At 39.6% G+C, this 14,245-nt stretch overlaps 1 protein-coding gene across 3 annotated transcripts in view; it reads right to left on the bottom strand.

Annotated features, from left to right (window-relative positions):
* LOC134350466 (tRNA (32-2'-O)-methyltransferase regulator THADA-like) overlaps positions 1–14,245 on the bottom strand; it is a 429,822-nt gene that overhangs the window by 218,462 nt on the left and 197,115 nt on the right. The window lies entirely within an intron of this gene.

The following is a 14,245-nucleotide window of genomic DNA, read 5'->3' as shown; positions in this document are numbered from 1 at the left end:
AAGTCTGCCTGCAATGAAGTGAATCTCAGGGTTGTACATGGTGACATGTATGTACTTTAATAATAAATTTACTTTGAACTTTGAAAAAGGCTGTCTACTTTCTCCCCACCTCCATTAACATTAATTATACCTGCCCTTACCTCTACCTGAGCCACTCACTTGTCATTAAAACTCTCATTTTCACTTTGACATCCACACCATCTATTAGTCCAATGCCTTTCTGGACGCTCATTCACAACCATCCATACTCTGAACACCAATCAAAATTTTACTGCTCATAAGTTAGATCAAAAACTGCTGGAAACACTCCGGTGTGTCAGGCAAAAGCACAGGAGAGAGAAACAGAATTCACATTACAGATCGATGATTTTCATCAAAACCATTAATCCTATCCTATTCAACACTAAATCCTGCTGAAACCCCAAGCCTGTACTTGTCAATTAATAGGTTTCCAGCTCCAATGTTAGTTAAAACTCTCAATGCTGTTTTTAAATCCATTCATGGGTGCATCAGTCTATCACTAAATAATCTATTCTAGTTCTATATGCAGTACCTCTCAACTTCTGTGCCTCCAGTTTCATGCACTCCTATTTTCCCTCGTCTACAGCATTAACATCAACAGCCGTATCTTCAGCTGTCTAAATCCCAGAATCCCCTAAAACCAATTGACTTATTTTCATTTAAGAGTCTTTTTAAATCTCCTTTCTTTGATCACCTCCTCCAGCATTTCCATCTTTGGCTTGGCATCTTCATACTTAATGTAGTGTTTATCTTCAAAAGTTAAGGACAATTTATAAAATTTGTAAAAGCAACTAACTTTCACCTTATTTTCAATGTACTGACCAAGAAGTGCCAGGAGTTCAGTGGGATTTAATCAACTTTTAAATGTTTTGTCCAATTTTGTGCTCAATTGGCTGTGGACAGAAATAGCTGTTTGGTATCATTCTCAAACCAGTTCAGCCATGATCTCATTGAGTGGCAGAGCATCAGCTAATGGCCTTCTATGGTACAGAGAACTGTGGCTCAACAAATAAGGTAAAATAACTTCAGATTAAATAAATGACTCTTACTCAGATGAGTTAGTTGATCATAGCCTAGAGCTGCAGCACAGGACTGGAATAGGGCGGAAAGTTCAAATCATTATTGGAATGCAGATACACAAGTCACTGTCAGAGTTGGTGTGAGGCTACAGGTTGGACAGTGAAGGGTTCCTGGGCCCTAATTCCCAGCAATTCCCCTCAGTGAAACAGCAAGAGAAACACCAACTGAACCCTGAAATTGCATTTAAGATGATATTGACACTCAAAAGCAGAGTTCAGCTTATTAAAACATATGGACCATATATCAACTGTTCACTGATCTGATGAGACCATACTTAAGTGGAACTGTGGACACCATGGAATTTAGTGTTCTAATGTTACTGTGGTTACTCCCTGATCATATAATCGTTGGCTGCAGCCGACTGTGCTACTATGGTACGTGAACTAGATTTTGGTACACCAGATCATTCAAAGGCGGGCTTGTTAGTTAACTGGGTGGCAGGATGGAGATACTTCACCAAAGAATATTTATACTCTGCCAGCATTCAGCTCTCCCCTGGGCAAAGTTTAGCACCTGCTTAGCCTCCCAATCAGGTTCCTGTGAAGCCATGGGAACAGGTGATGGATGGCTGTATGAGCAGTTGATGCATATCACAAGTCCTGGTTATGCAACCACTTACACCAGGCAGACAATCCCTGAAGGGTACTGATAATGGCTGTGGTCTCTCATCTTGTAAAGATATTGCCTTGAAGAAGGCAATGGAAAATCAACTCTAGAGAAAAATTTGCCAAGAACAACCATGATCGCCCATGTCATACAACTTGGCACATAATAATGATGATGTTAGTTAACCTTCTTAGTTCCCCTCCTTAGTTAATACTGTATTCAGATTAATTGCATTTGACGTACAGGTTGCTATAACTAGAAGCTGGTAACAAAGCATATGCCAACTTAACTGAAGAGATTAAGAACTGCAAAGAAGTGAAAGAGTTAATTGACGTGAGTGGATTCAACGTCAAATCCAACACAGCAAGAAAAATGAAAAAGAGAAAATCTGTGTAGAAGATGTGTATCACTAGCAGTTGTTCCTGGCAGGATTATCCTTATAAATATTGGAACAAGAACAAAAGAGGGAAGATTGGGGTTAGTTTAGGGGCAAACTGTGCTGGTCTTAAAAGGCTAGTGTCACAAGGATGCTGAGGAAGGCCACTGGGATGCACAGTTAGTATTTAGTAAAATATAAAAAAGAAACACAACACTTAACGCCTTACTGGGTATTTGTGTGAGCATATATTGAGGCATCACACAACAGTTTTTACAAGCAATTTATGAGGGATATCACTGATCTGGAAAATTGCCACTTGTTTGACACTAGAAAACTAGTTACTTTCAAGGAAAATTAATATAGAAATGCGTACTTTCAAAAGATAGATATGATTTCTTTATAGTATTGGATTTGTTGTAATGGATTTATTACATAGCCCGTGAGAGAGGGGTAGATTAGGTCACATCACGAAACAAGACAGTAAGTCAAGCAGTACTTTTAACCCACCTAAAAGAGATTCAATGGCTTCAAACGTAGTGACACAATATTCAGTGTAAGCCTTCAAAAAAGAATTGAATGTTGCAGTGAATTCAAGGTAACTGGCAATGAGTTCTGGAGCATTGTAACCGACAAACAGAAGAGCCAATGGAGAAAAAATGAACCACAAAATACATCATCAAATACTCAAGGAAATCAGCACAAGGGGAGGTTCTGGCTAAAATCTTCCAAAGCTTATCATACCAGGTAGGAGAGCAAATTGAAAATAGCTGTGATGCATCAGCTGTAAGAAAGCAGTACTCCTGAGATTTTGAAAGCCATAAATGTATATGACAATATATGTGACTACCTTGCATTGAAAAGAGAATTAATTTGCAGTCACCCTAGATGTATATGTATCCCTGGTTTTTCACACAAATTTATGTTATTTATATCAAAATAAAGTGAACACTTCCAACTTTTGATCCTTAATGATACTCCAAGCTATCAGAACAGCTATATATCAATGTATTGTGCCACCTTGTCCTGATAAGAAACACACATGCATTTCACTTGTCCAATATTTGGTATGAAAGATGCACTTAAGATATAAACACTTTGCACATTTTTTCTGAATTGCATTTGGTTCAGTACTGAACAGAATACACTGGGATACTGTAAGCAAAACCTCTTTCGATCCTAACTGTGAACAAATTGTCCCAAAAATTTCATTGTGAATCTATTTTACATCTGCCCAACTGAAACCAAAACCATCTACCTCCAGCTGGATAAGTGAGAGAAAATTTCCCTTGAACAGTGGTATTGTGGGTAAAATTGAGTCTGAACCAATGGTTTAGAAGGCAACATGACAACTGCTGAAACCTGATCATATTATTTTAGCAAGCTTTTAGAAAAAAAAGAACTGCATTGACATCATTACGATTCCATTTCTTCAAATAACTGTCAATATGGTGCACTGAATTTTGGCCATCATATGTCATTCATAGTCTCTTTATTTCTTTGAATATTTCTATTGATATGTGATTGGTAACATTACGTTTACATGAGAAACTTAAGATCTACAAAATAGTTTGTGATTAGGAATAGAATTCTTTTGTCTAAATTTTCCCCAGATTGACAAAGTAGTTATCGGAGAGATGGTAGGCTGATGTCAGAATAAAGTTTGACCTACCAAACACATCTAAAATCAATACTGACTGGCAAAGCAGTAATTGCCTGGAATGTACTTGAACACACTAATCAGTTGGGAAATGAATGTAGCATTTTGAACAGTATGCTCTTCATCACAAGCTTCTGTTCCATGATTATAACTGTTTGATGTACAGGGGGATCTTGGAGTCCAAGTCCATAGTTCACTGAAAGTGGACATGCAATAGATAAGGTAGTTATGAAGGCATACGGCATGACCTCCTTCATTGGTCAGGGCATTCACTACACGAGTCAGGAAGTCATTTAACATAGAACACTGCAGTACATTGTTGTGCCAACCTTTTAACCTGCTCTAACATCAATCTACTTCTACCACCATCCCCGGCAGGGCATTCCACATGTCCACCACTCTCACTGTAAAGAACTTAGCTCTGACATCTCCGTATATAACCACCTTAAAATTATGCCCCCTTGTATTAGCCATTTCCACCCCGGGAAAAAGTTTGTGGATATGCACTATCTTGTCATCTTGTACACCTCTATCAAGTCATCTCTCATCCTTCTTTGGTCCAAAGAGAAAAGCCCCAGTTCACTCAACCTATCTTCATAAGACATGCTGTCTGTTCCAGGCAGCATCCTGGTAAATCTCCTTTGCATCTTCCCTACAGTTTCTACACCCTTCCTTATAATGAGGTGGCCAGAACTGAACACAATATTCCAAATGTGGTTAACTAGGGTTTTATAGAGCCAGTTAAGTCCAGGAACATGTCTGGTTTAAGGAGACCTGGTAAAACACTGCAATGACTTGCTGGTAGCAAACAAAACTATAAATTACTGTATTGCTCATACTTTTTCTTGGATACGATCACTGCAACCAATAGCCTTTAACTTCCCTTTCAGAGATGAGCTTTTGAACCACCTTACGACCTGTCATTTTTGCGTCGTGAACTGAAACCCTGAAGGTGTGGAATGGTTGCGGCGTGGCGACGAGAGGCGGCAGGCCCCTGGACCAAGGACAGGGAATGAGCCAGTGTTTGACCAAGGCTGGAGCAGATTTGGAGGTAATTCAATGCGGCAGAACCAAGGCTAGATGAGTGGTGGTGAGGCAGAGTCAAGGTGACAGGGTTTGGGCCTTGGCCCGAGAGTAAGGAAAGACTCGAGGTTTGATCGATTTAAGCACGGGGCAGAATTGGAAAGGTTAGCGTTAATTGGAAAGGGGCCAGAGGCGAGGTTCAGCTTGCTGCACTGTGAGGTTTTCGCGTCTCTGCGCTGAACTGAGGCTGTGGCCTGTAACTAATGGGCTTCTGAATCAGATGCAGTGATAATAGGTTTCATGCCCGTGGACTCAGTTTTGTGAACTTCAGTTCTGAATGTTATTTGCATACTTTAATTGTTTGCACGATTTGTTTCTTTTTGTTTCCAGCATATTAGGTGTTTGAAGATCTTTTTAAAAATGGGTTCTATTGGTTTTCTTCATTCTTTCTTTATTGAGTAGCCATTCACTCTATTCCATGGAGTATTGGAATAGTGTGCCTCCACAGGTGACGTTAGAACTCACTCAGATTGATATACCAAATGTTGACATCAATAGTCCCACCAACAATTTGCCAAATGTGTCAAAATTCATTAAAGTGTTGTGATTACACTTCCCGCAGCAAATTGGAGGTATCCACAGTACAGGAGGAACCCCAATATTTCAGCCATGAAATTGTCCTCTCATTCTAAACTGAATACATGCATGGTTGCCTCAGCCTCTCTTTATATCATGGAAGTCATTCCTGCCTGTGGCCATCAAACTTTGCAGCTCCTCCCTTGGAGGGTCGGACACCCTGGGCCAATGGGCTGGTCCTGGACTTATTTCCGTCTGGCATGGTTTACATATTATAATTTGATTGTTTGTGGTTTTATATTGCTAGATTTGTACTCTGTTCTTGGTTGGTGCAACTGTAAAGAAACCCAATTTCCCTAGGGATCAATAAAGTATGTCTATCTGTCTATCTATAAGGCAGCCCTGCCTCATCTACTGAATCTTTCTGTAATCTCTCTATGGTAAGGAGACCAAAACTAGACTGAATACTCCAGGTGTAATCTCAAAGAGCCTTGCTCCTATACTCAAACCCTCTTGTTCTGAAGGTCACCATGCCACTTCCCAGCTGCTCTGTGTCCTTCTTGGTATTCGTTACACCAACCAGTTTGGTGTCACTGGCAAACTTTAAAAAAAACGTTACATTTGGTTCTCCATCCAAATCACTGGATCTTCATCCAAGTCAGAGACACAAGCACTGATGCTCCACCCTCAGGAACAGCCACCACTCAGGTCCTGCTCTCTCTCACTGCTGCCATCAGGAGCCTCAGGACTCACACTACCAGGTTCAGGAACAGCTATCACCCCTCAACCATCAGGCTCTTGAACCAGAGGGGTTAATTTCACTCAACTTCATTTGTCCCATCACTGAAATGTTCCCAGAACCTATGGACTCACTTTCAAGCGCTCTTCATTACATGTTCTCGATATTGCTTATTTATTCATTGTTATTATTATTTCTTATTCTTTCTTTTTGTATCAGCACAGTTTGCTGTCTTTTCTTCTCGGACGTCCGTCAAGCCAGAAATGGGAAGCGCAGATGCGTCCGCAGGTCAGGTACGTTACGGCCATTGAAGGATCAAGTCACCTCTCCTTGTGGTCCTGGCACTTTTGATTAGGGTCCTTCAGCCGCTGCTCTTCGAATGTGCTGGTGCCTTTGTAGGCTGCCAAGTGTTGCAGTCTTTGGCCAAGGCCTTCCAACCAGTCACACGGATACTGCATGCCTTCAAGGACACTTTTCACGCAGTCTTAATAGCACTTTGTGGGGCCTCCCTGCTTTCTGGTGCCAGCTCAGAACAGAATACCATCTTAGGAAGGTGGCTGTCTTCCATCTGGACCACATGTCCTACCCGTCAAAGCTGAGCCTTCATGATCAGTGTCTCTATGCCAGAGCTCTCGGCCCTTCGTAGCACTTCTGTGGTGGGGACTCTGTCTTGCCACGAGATGCCCATGATCTTGCGAAGGCATCGCACGTGGAACTGGTCAAGCATCTTGATGTGTCTGCGGTATGGGGTCCAGGTTTCACAGCCATACAGCAAAGAAGTCAGGATGACTGCTCTTTAGACTGCCATCTTGGTCTTCAGCTCAATTCAATTTGTAGCTCCACAGGGTTGGTATGAAGTTCAAGTGAAGTAGAACTTCCGTCTTCTGCAGGCTGATGATTAGGCTAAATTTTCTTGCTGCCATTGTGAGGCAGTCAGCGAGCTCCTGCAGGTCCCTTTCACTGAGCGATACAAGAGCGCAGTCATCTTTAAAGAGGAAGTCTTGTATCCTTGCTTCCAGTGCTTTGGTCTTGGCCTTGAGGCACCGCAGATCAAAGAGGCATCCATCAGTCCAAATTGCTATTCCCGCATCAGTCTGTGAGAGGGCAGAGAACAGCATCGTGGCAACAGCAGGCTGAACAGAGTAGGTGTAAGGACACAGCCCTGCTTGACACTGTTAGTTACTGGGAAGGGGTTAGAGGTGCAGCTGGTTTTAATGACCCTGGCCACCATGCCTTTGTCTTTTACACACCAGTAGTACGCCCAGTTAGTGCAGTCTTTCACTGATTCTGTTGAGTATGTCCACAAGAAAATAAATCTCAGGGTTGTATACGGTGACATATATGTACTTTGATAATAAATTTACTTTATCCACACGTTACAACCTGCCTCCCTGAAAGAAAATCCTGTTCTTCCTTCTACTTCCTGACTGAGAACAAATTTTCTAGCCACGTCATTGCATTACTTCTAAAACCATGCCTTTAATTTTGTTCTCTAAACTCTGTTCCTGTATGTGGTATGTTATCAAAAACATTTCAAAAATCCAAGTGCGCTGCATCTACTAGTTCTTCTTTATCTATTCCTTTAGTTACTTCCTTAAGAACCTCTGGTTGGTCAAGCACCGTTTCCCTTCAGAAAGGCATACCCACATTGTTTAATTCCATTAATATTACTTTCTATCTAGCTTTGCAATATATTTTGATAAGAGACTCTGCCACTCAGCTTACATTAACTGGTCTGTAGGCCTCCATTTTGTCTCTCCCAACACTTTTTAAATACTGCAGTTACATTAGCTATCCTCCAGTCAGCAAAACTATCTCATAGTCTTTACAATTCTGGAAAATAATGCGCAGAACATCCACCATTTCCAGTTATTTCCTTATTGTACATTGGGACGAGGATTTATTGGCCTTCAGTGCCATTAATTTCTCCAGCATTATATTCTTACCTAACACTAACTTCCTTTAGTTCCTCACTCTGCTTAGATTCTCGATTCCCTAATATTTCAGAAAGATTACTTGTGCCCTCTTCTGTGAAGATAAAAACACATACTGCTTAATTTTTCTACCATTTCATTGTTCACTATTAGAAATTTTTCTAGTTTTGACTGTACAGCAGCTTCATATCACTAATCATTCTCATCTATTTAGGGCCCCTTTCTTCATTCTCATACTCCATTTTTGTCCTTTTAATTAATCTTTGTCCTCCTTTATAGAAGTCTGAACTACTCCTAATTCTCAAATTTACTATTTTTTTCTGATAACCTTGTACAAAATTATAGGTGTTGTAGATAGGGTAAATGCAAGTGGCTTTTTCCAATGAAGCTGGGTGAGACTACAACTAACGGTCATAGGCTAAAGGTGAAAGGTGAGAAGTTTGAGGGAACATGAGGGGAAATCTCTTCACTCAGAGGGTGGTGAGAGTGCAGAACGAGCTGCCAGCACAAGCGATGGATACAAGGTCACTTCCAACATTGAAGAGAAATTTGGGTAGATGCTAAAATGGGTGAAATATGGAGGTCCGGGTACAGATCAATGGGACTAGGCAGATTAAAGGGTTGGCACAAATTAGATGAGCCTGTTTCTGCCCTGTAGTGTTCTATGACTCTATCTATGTAATATAATTGTAAACTTAACTTTTGTTAGCCATGATTAGTTCAGTCTTCCTTTTATATTTTTACAACAGGCAAAAATGTACAAATGCTGCATTTCCTTCATCTGTTCCTTAAATATTAACCACCTCATGGACACCGGCACACTCTTTAATGAAGTCCTCCAATCTATCATCAATTCATTCCTTATACTTTCTTGGTTCCCTTGGGCTTGGTCTTGTTTATATTTAAGACTTGGATTTGGATAGAACTACTTTACTTTCCATTTTTTATGAAGAGTTGTTATATGTGATAATCACTCTTCTCTTCGAGACCCTGTATGACAAAATTATTAGCTACCCTTTGTTGCATAATACCCAATTCAGGAAAGCATCTTCTGACTACAAGGGGGGTGCACAACATCTGGTTCAAAAAACGATTCCACACGCCATCTGGATTTCGTCCACTGGCAGTATTGTTTCCAATTTGATTTGGTCAGTCTACATCAGGATAAAAATTATCCATGATTAGTACAGCACTTTTGTTTCACGTACCATACTGTGCAAGTCTTAGGCACCCCAGATATTTTATATAAATTTTGTCGTAGATGTTTATTTTTTGTCTTCAGTATTAGTATGTCAGTAGAAAAGAGCAAATTGTAAATTTCCAAACACTCCTTTTCCAGAAAATTAAACGTTACAGAAAGTAACATATTAAGTAATAAACCACTTTTCAAATATCAATCTGATTACTTTGTAGGTATATAGCCCAATGCATGATTAAACAAAGATAACAAACAGGTGCTAATGATCAATGACAGAATGATTTGAATGAACTAAACTGATTAACTGAAACAAAAACAGGTGTAGAAGGAATCAAACTGGGTGAAGGACAAACAAACTAAAAGATGGGGATGTGGCAAATGTGACAGTTTAACCTTCAAATCATCAATTATTACACCATAACAAGAGTGAGTATAGCAACAAGACACAAGGTGGTCAAGGTCACAAAGAACTATCCAGGGAAAAGAACAGGAGTTGTGCAACAGATGGTGTGGTCTCCACAGAGCCCTGATCTCAACATCATTGAGGCTGTCCAGGATTACCTGGGACAGAAGTAAGCAACACAACCAAAGTCTGCAGAAGAACTGTGGCAAGTTTTCCAAGATGTTTGGAACAACCTATCAGCTGATTTTCTTAGAAAACTACACAACAGTGTACCTAAGAGATTTGATGTAGTTTTAAAGGTCACACCAAATATTGATTTGATTTAGGTTTTACTGTTTACTGCTCTTTAAAATAACTTTTTTGATATCTAAAAACTTTTCACTTCATTATTTTTTTTGAAGTATCTTTACTTTATAGAATTTTTTTTTACATGTGCCTAAGACTTTTGCACAGTACTGTATATTTGTTTTTCTGTTGAATACTATCTCTTACATTGCTACTACCATTTGATGATAGACAATTCTGACCAACATTTGACACCCTTTGGCCCGGCATATAAATGCAATTACAAAGAAAGCAAGGCAGCTCCACTACTTCCTTAGGAGTTTGCAAAGATTTGGTATGACAGCTGAAAACTTCAACAACTTCTATAGATACGTGGTGGAGAGTATATTGACTGGCTGCATCCCAGCCTGGTATGGAAACATCAATGTCCTTGAACGGAAAATCCTACAAAAAGTAGTGGATACGGCCCAGTCCATCACAGGCAAAGTACTCCCTGCCACTGAGCATATCCACATGGAGCATTATCGCCAGAAAGCAGCATTCATCATCAGGGACTCTTTCCCACCCAGGTCATGCTCTTTTCTCGCTACTGCCATCAGGAAGAAGCTACAGGAGCCTCAAGACTCACACTACCAGGTTCAGGAACAGTTATTACTCCTCAACCATCAGGCCCTTACACCAGAGGGGATAACTTCACTCAACTTCATTTCCTCCATCACTGAACTGTTCCCAAACCTATGGACTTGCTCTCAAGGACTCTGTCTCACATTCTTGCTATCTATTACTTATTCATTTACTATTATTATTTCTTTCTTTTTGAATTTGCACATTTTGTTGTCTTTAGCACACTGTTGGCGCAGTCTTTTATTCACTCTATTATGGTTATTGGATTTATTGAATATGCCCAGAAGGAAAGAAATTACAAGGTTATAGTAAGTGGTGACATATATACATTCAATAACAAAGTTACTCTCAACATTGAACTTACCTCCATCCAGACTCAATCCACACCAAGAAAGAACTTTCTTCAATATTGCATTAATTTCACCGTTTACTAACAATGTCCACCCATCTTTTAATTTTGCATGCTGTTTCTAATTATTTAATATCCTGCAACATTCATCTTTCATCTTGGTCACTCTGTGGTCACATCTCCATACAGTGTAACTATATTATATCACTATCATAACCAAGTCTTTCTCCCTGTCTGTAAATACATATTTTCCACATTTTCTTAATGCCTAGAGTTTTGTAAGGTCATAATTTAACCTGCCCTGACTACTGGCTATTTAATTTGTTTACCCATAATATGAATTGAAGCCTCAATTCTTCAATCATCCCTTCTGCTACTGTACATGAAGGAATACAAGACAGCCTTTAGATTCCTCCCAAAGGGAATGTGACATATATTTTGACTTACCCTTCTCTGTAACAGTATCTGCATAGTAAACCTACAGTCCTGTTATGACTTGTGTTTTTATCAATGACCATCTGTTAACCACTTTAAAATGTGCTGCTCTGTGTAGATTTTGTGTGAAAACATGTAAATTTTTGAATTAGCTGTTGAAGGATAATTTGACTGAATTTGATATTAGTCTTTAGTAAACTTCTGCTTCTTAAATGAACACTGCTTCTGTTTAAATTTACTTTTTGGCCTAACTAATAAATCAAGCCTTCATTAATGGGAAGGTGTGTTTCAGTGATCAGGAGAGACTGGATTGGCTGGATTTGCTTTCCTTGGGAAAGGAGGTTTACTTTACTTTATTGTTGCCAAACAATTGATACTAGAGCGTACAATAATCACAGCGATATTTGATTCTGCACTTCGTGCTCCCTGGAGTACAAATCGATAGTAAATATTAAAAATTTAAATTATAAATCATAAATAGAAAATAGAAAAGGGAAAGTAAGGTAGTGCAAAAAAACCGAGAGGCAGGTCCAGATATTTGGAGGGTACGGCCCAGATCCGGGTCAGGATCCGTTCAGCAGTCTTATCACAGTTGGAAAGAAGCTGTTTCCAAACCTGGCCGTATGAGTCTTCAAGCTCCTGAGCCTTCTCCCGGAGGGAAGTGGGAAGAAAAGTGTATTGGCTGGGTGGGTCGTGTCCTTGATTATTCTGGCAGCACTGGTCCGACAGCGTGCGCTGTAAAGTGAGTCCAAGGACGGAAGATTGGTTTGTGTGATGTGCTGGGAATCCTGATAGGAGTGTACAAATTATGTGACACATAAATATGGTAGAGATAGGGCAAAGTTTTTCCCCATGGCAGAGGTGTCTAGATTAGAGTGCAGTGATTTAAGGTGAGCAGTAAAAAATTTAGATATGATCTGAGGAAGAAATGTATTTTAACTCAGAAGGTGTGGAAGCAGTTCCTCTCATAAGGTTTAAGAACCATCTGGATGAGCACTTGAATCGCCAATCTCCTATGACTAAAAATCTTAGACAATGAAAATTTGCACACCTTAACAAGCACTAATCTGTATTTGGTGCTTTCTTCCTGCTGAAATGTTCTTTAATGTTGCTTTTTGATGTTATAAAACAAAGATTACTAAAAATTCCATCTAAAGGTCGGTATAGTACATATAATTTCTTCACATTATAACAGTTTCCCTATACTTGACAGTCCTGGCTTATTATGTATGCAGTGATTGAAAAATTTAAAAAAAAGCTGTAGATGCTGGAAATCCAAAACAAAGAAAGAAAATGTTAGAAGCACACTATGGATCAGACATATCTGTGGAAAGAGAAATAAAGTTAAGGTTTCAGATTCAACATGAAATATCAATGTTGTTTCTCTTTTCACAAATTCTATCTGACCTCCTGAGATTTCCAGTGTTTCCTGTTTTTATTAAGCATGTATTCTATTTCTCAAGGGCACAAACACAACCAAGAATAAGTTTAATATTACTACTCTGCGAAGTAACAGGGGCTTTGAAATAATCAGTCTTGGGAAGATGAGAGTAAGCACTGAAATGAGATTTTTCAAATTACACTGACTGGAAATATTAGAACTTAACTATAAATTCAGATTTACTGAGATGAGGTATTACTGTATCTTGGAGATTATTAAATAACTGCAATAATTGTACATATTGCTGATCATATGATATAGGAGCAGAATTAGGCCATTTGGCCCATCAAGCCTGCTTCACCATTTCTTCTTGGCTGATCCAATTTCCGCTTCAGCCCCAATCTCCTGCCTGTTCCCTATAACCCTTCATGCCCTGACTAATCAAGAATCTGTCAACCTCTGTCTTAAATATAACCAATGGCTTGGTCTCCATAGCTGCCTGTGACAATGAATTCCACTGACTCACCACGCTTCAGCTAAAGAAATTCCTCCTCATCTCTGTTCTAAATGGATGTCCCTCTATTCTGTGGCTGTGTCCTCTGGTCTTAAACTTCCCCACCATTGGAAACATCCTCTCCACGTCCAGTCTGTCGATGCCATCCAACATTCAATGGGTTTCAATGAGGTCCCTCCTCATTCTTCTGAATTCCGGTGAGTTTTACTGTGTTCAGTTCTGGTCACCTCACTACTGGAAGGATGTGGATACTATACAGAGAGTGCAGAGGAGATTGCAGAGCATATCTTATGAGAATAGGTTGAGTGAACTAGGCCTTTTCTCCTTGGAGTGACAGCGGACGAGAGGTGACCTGATAGAGGTGTATACGATGATGAGGGGCATTGATCATGTGGATAGCCAGAGGCTTTTTCCCAGGGCTGAAATAGTTAACACAAGGGGGCATAGTTTCAAGGTGCTTGGAAATGGGTACTAAGGGGATGTCAGGGGTAAGTTTTTCACAAAGAGTGGTGGGTGTGTGGAATGCACTGTTGGCAGCAGAGATGGAAGCAGATACAACAGGGTCTTTTAAGAGCCTCTTAGATAGGTACACGGAGCTTAGGAAATTAGAGGGCTATGAGCTAGGGAAATTCTGGGCAGTTTCTAAAGTAGGTTACATGGTGGGCCTGTAATGTGCTGTAGATTTCTATGTTCTACGTTTGTCGTCGCAAGAATCAAATCGAAATGTTAATTTGACTACTAATATGTTAAAAAGGTTTAAACAATTTCTTAAGAGTATGGATTTTAAATAAAATAATTTTACAAAAGCAAGCATTGTCCTTTTTAACTATGAAGCTTACTTTACTATTTAAGATCTATAAACAGCAATTATAAATGCTATGAATGAGGCTTGAGATATCATGCTCGACACACACATATGCACAGATTCTAAAGGCATCTCACTACCTTAATTGGATAAACTCTTTTGAATGCAAATGTGTACTTTTTTTAATATTTGTTATCTGGATTTGAGTGACCAAAAGAAGAAATAGTTTTCTGCCA

This window comes from Mobula hypostoma, chromosome 8 (genome assembly GCF_963921235.1).
Source record: "Mobula hypostoma chromosome 8, sMobHyp1.1, whole genome shotgun sequence".
NCBI classification, from domain to species: domain Eukaryota; kingdom Metazoa; phylum Chordata; class Chondrichthyes; order Myliobatiformes; family Myliobatidae; genus Mobula; species Mobula hypostoma.
Note: the sequence above shows the minus strand (reverse complement) of the source record. Positions and strands in the feature narration are given on the sequence as shown.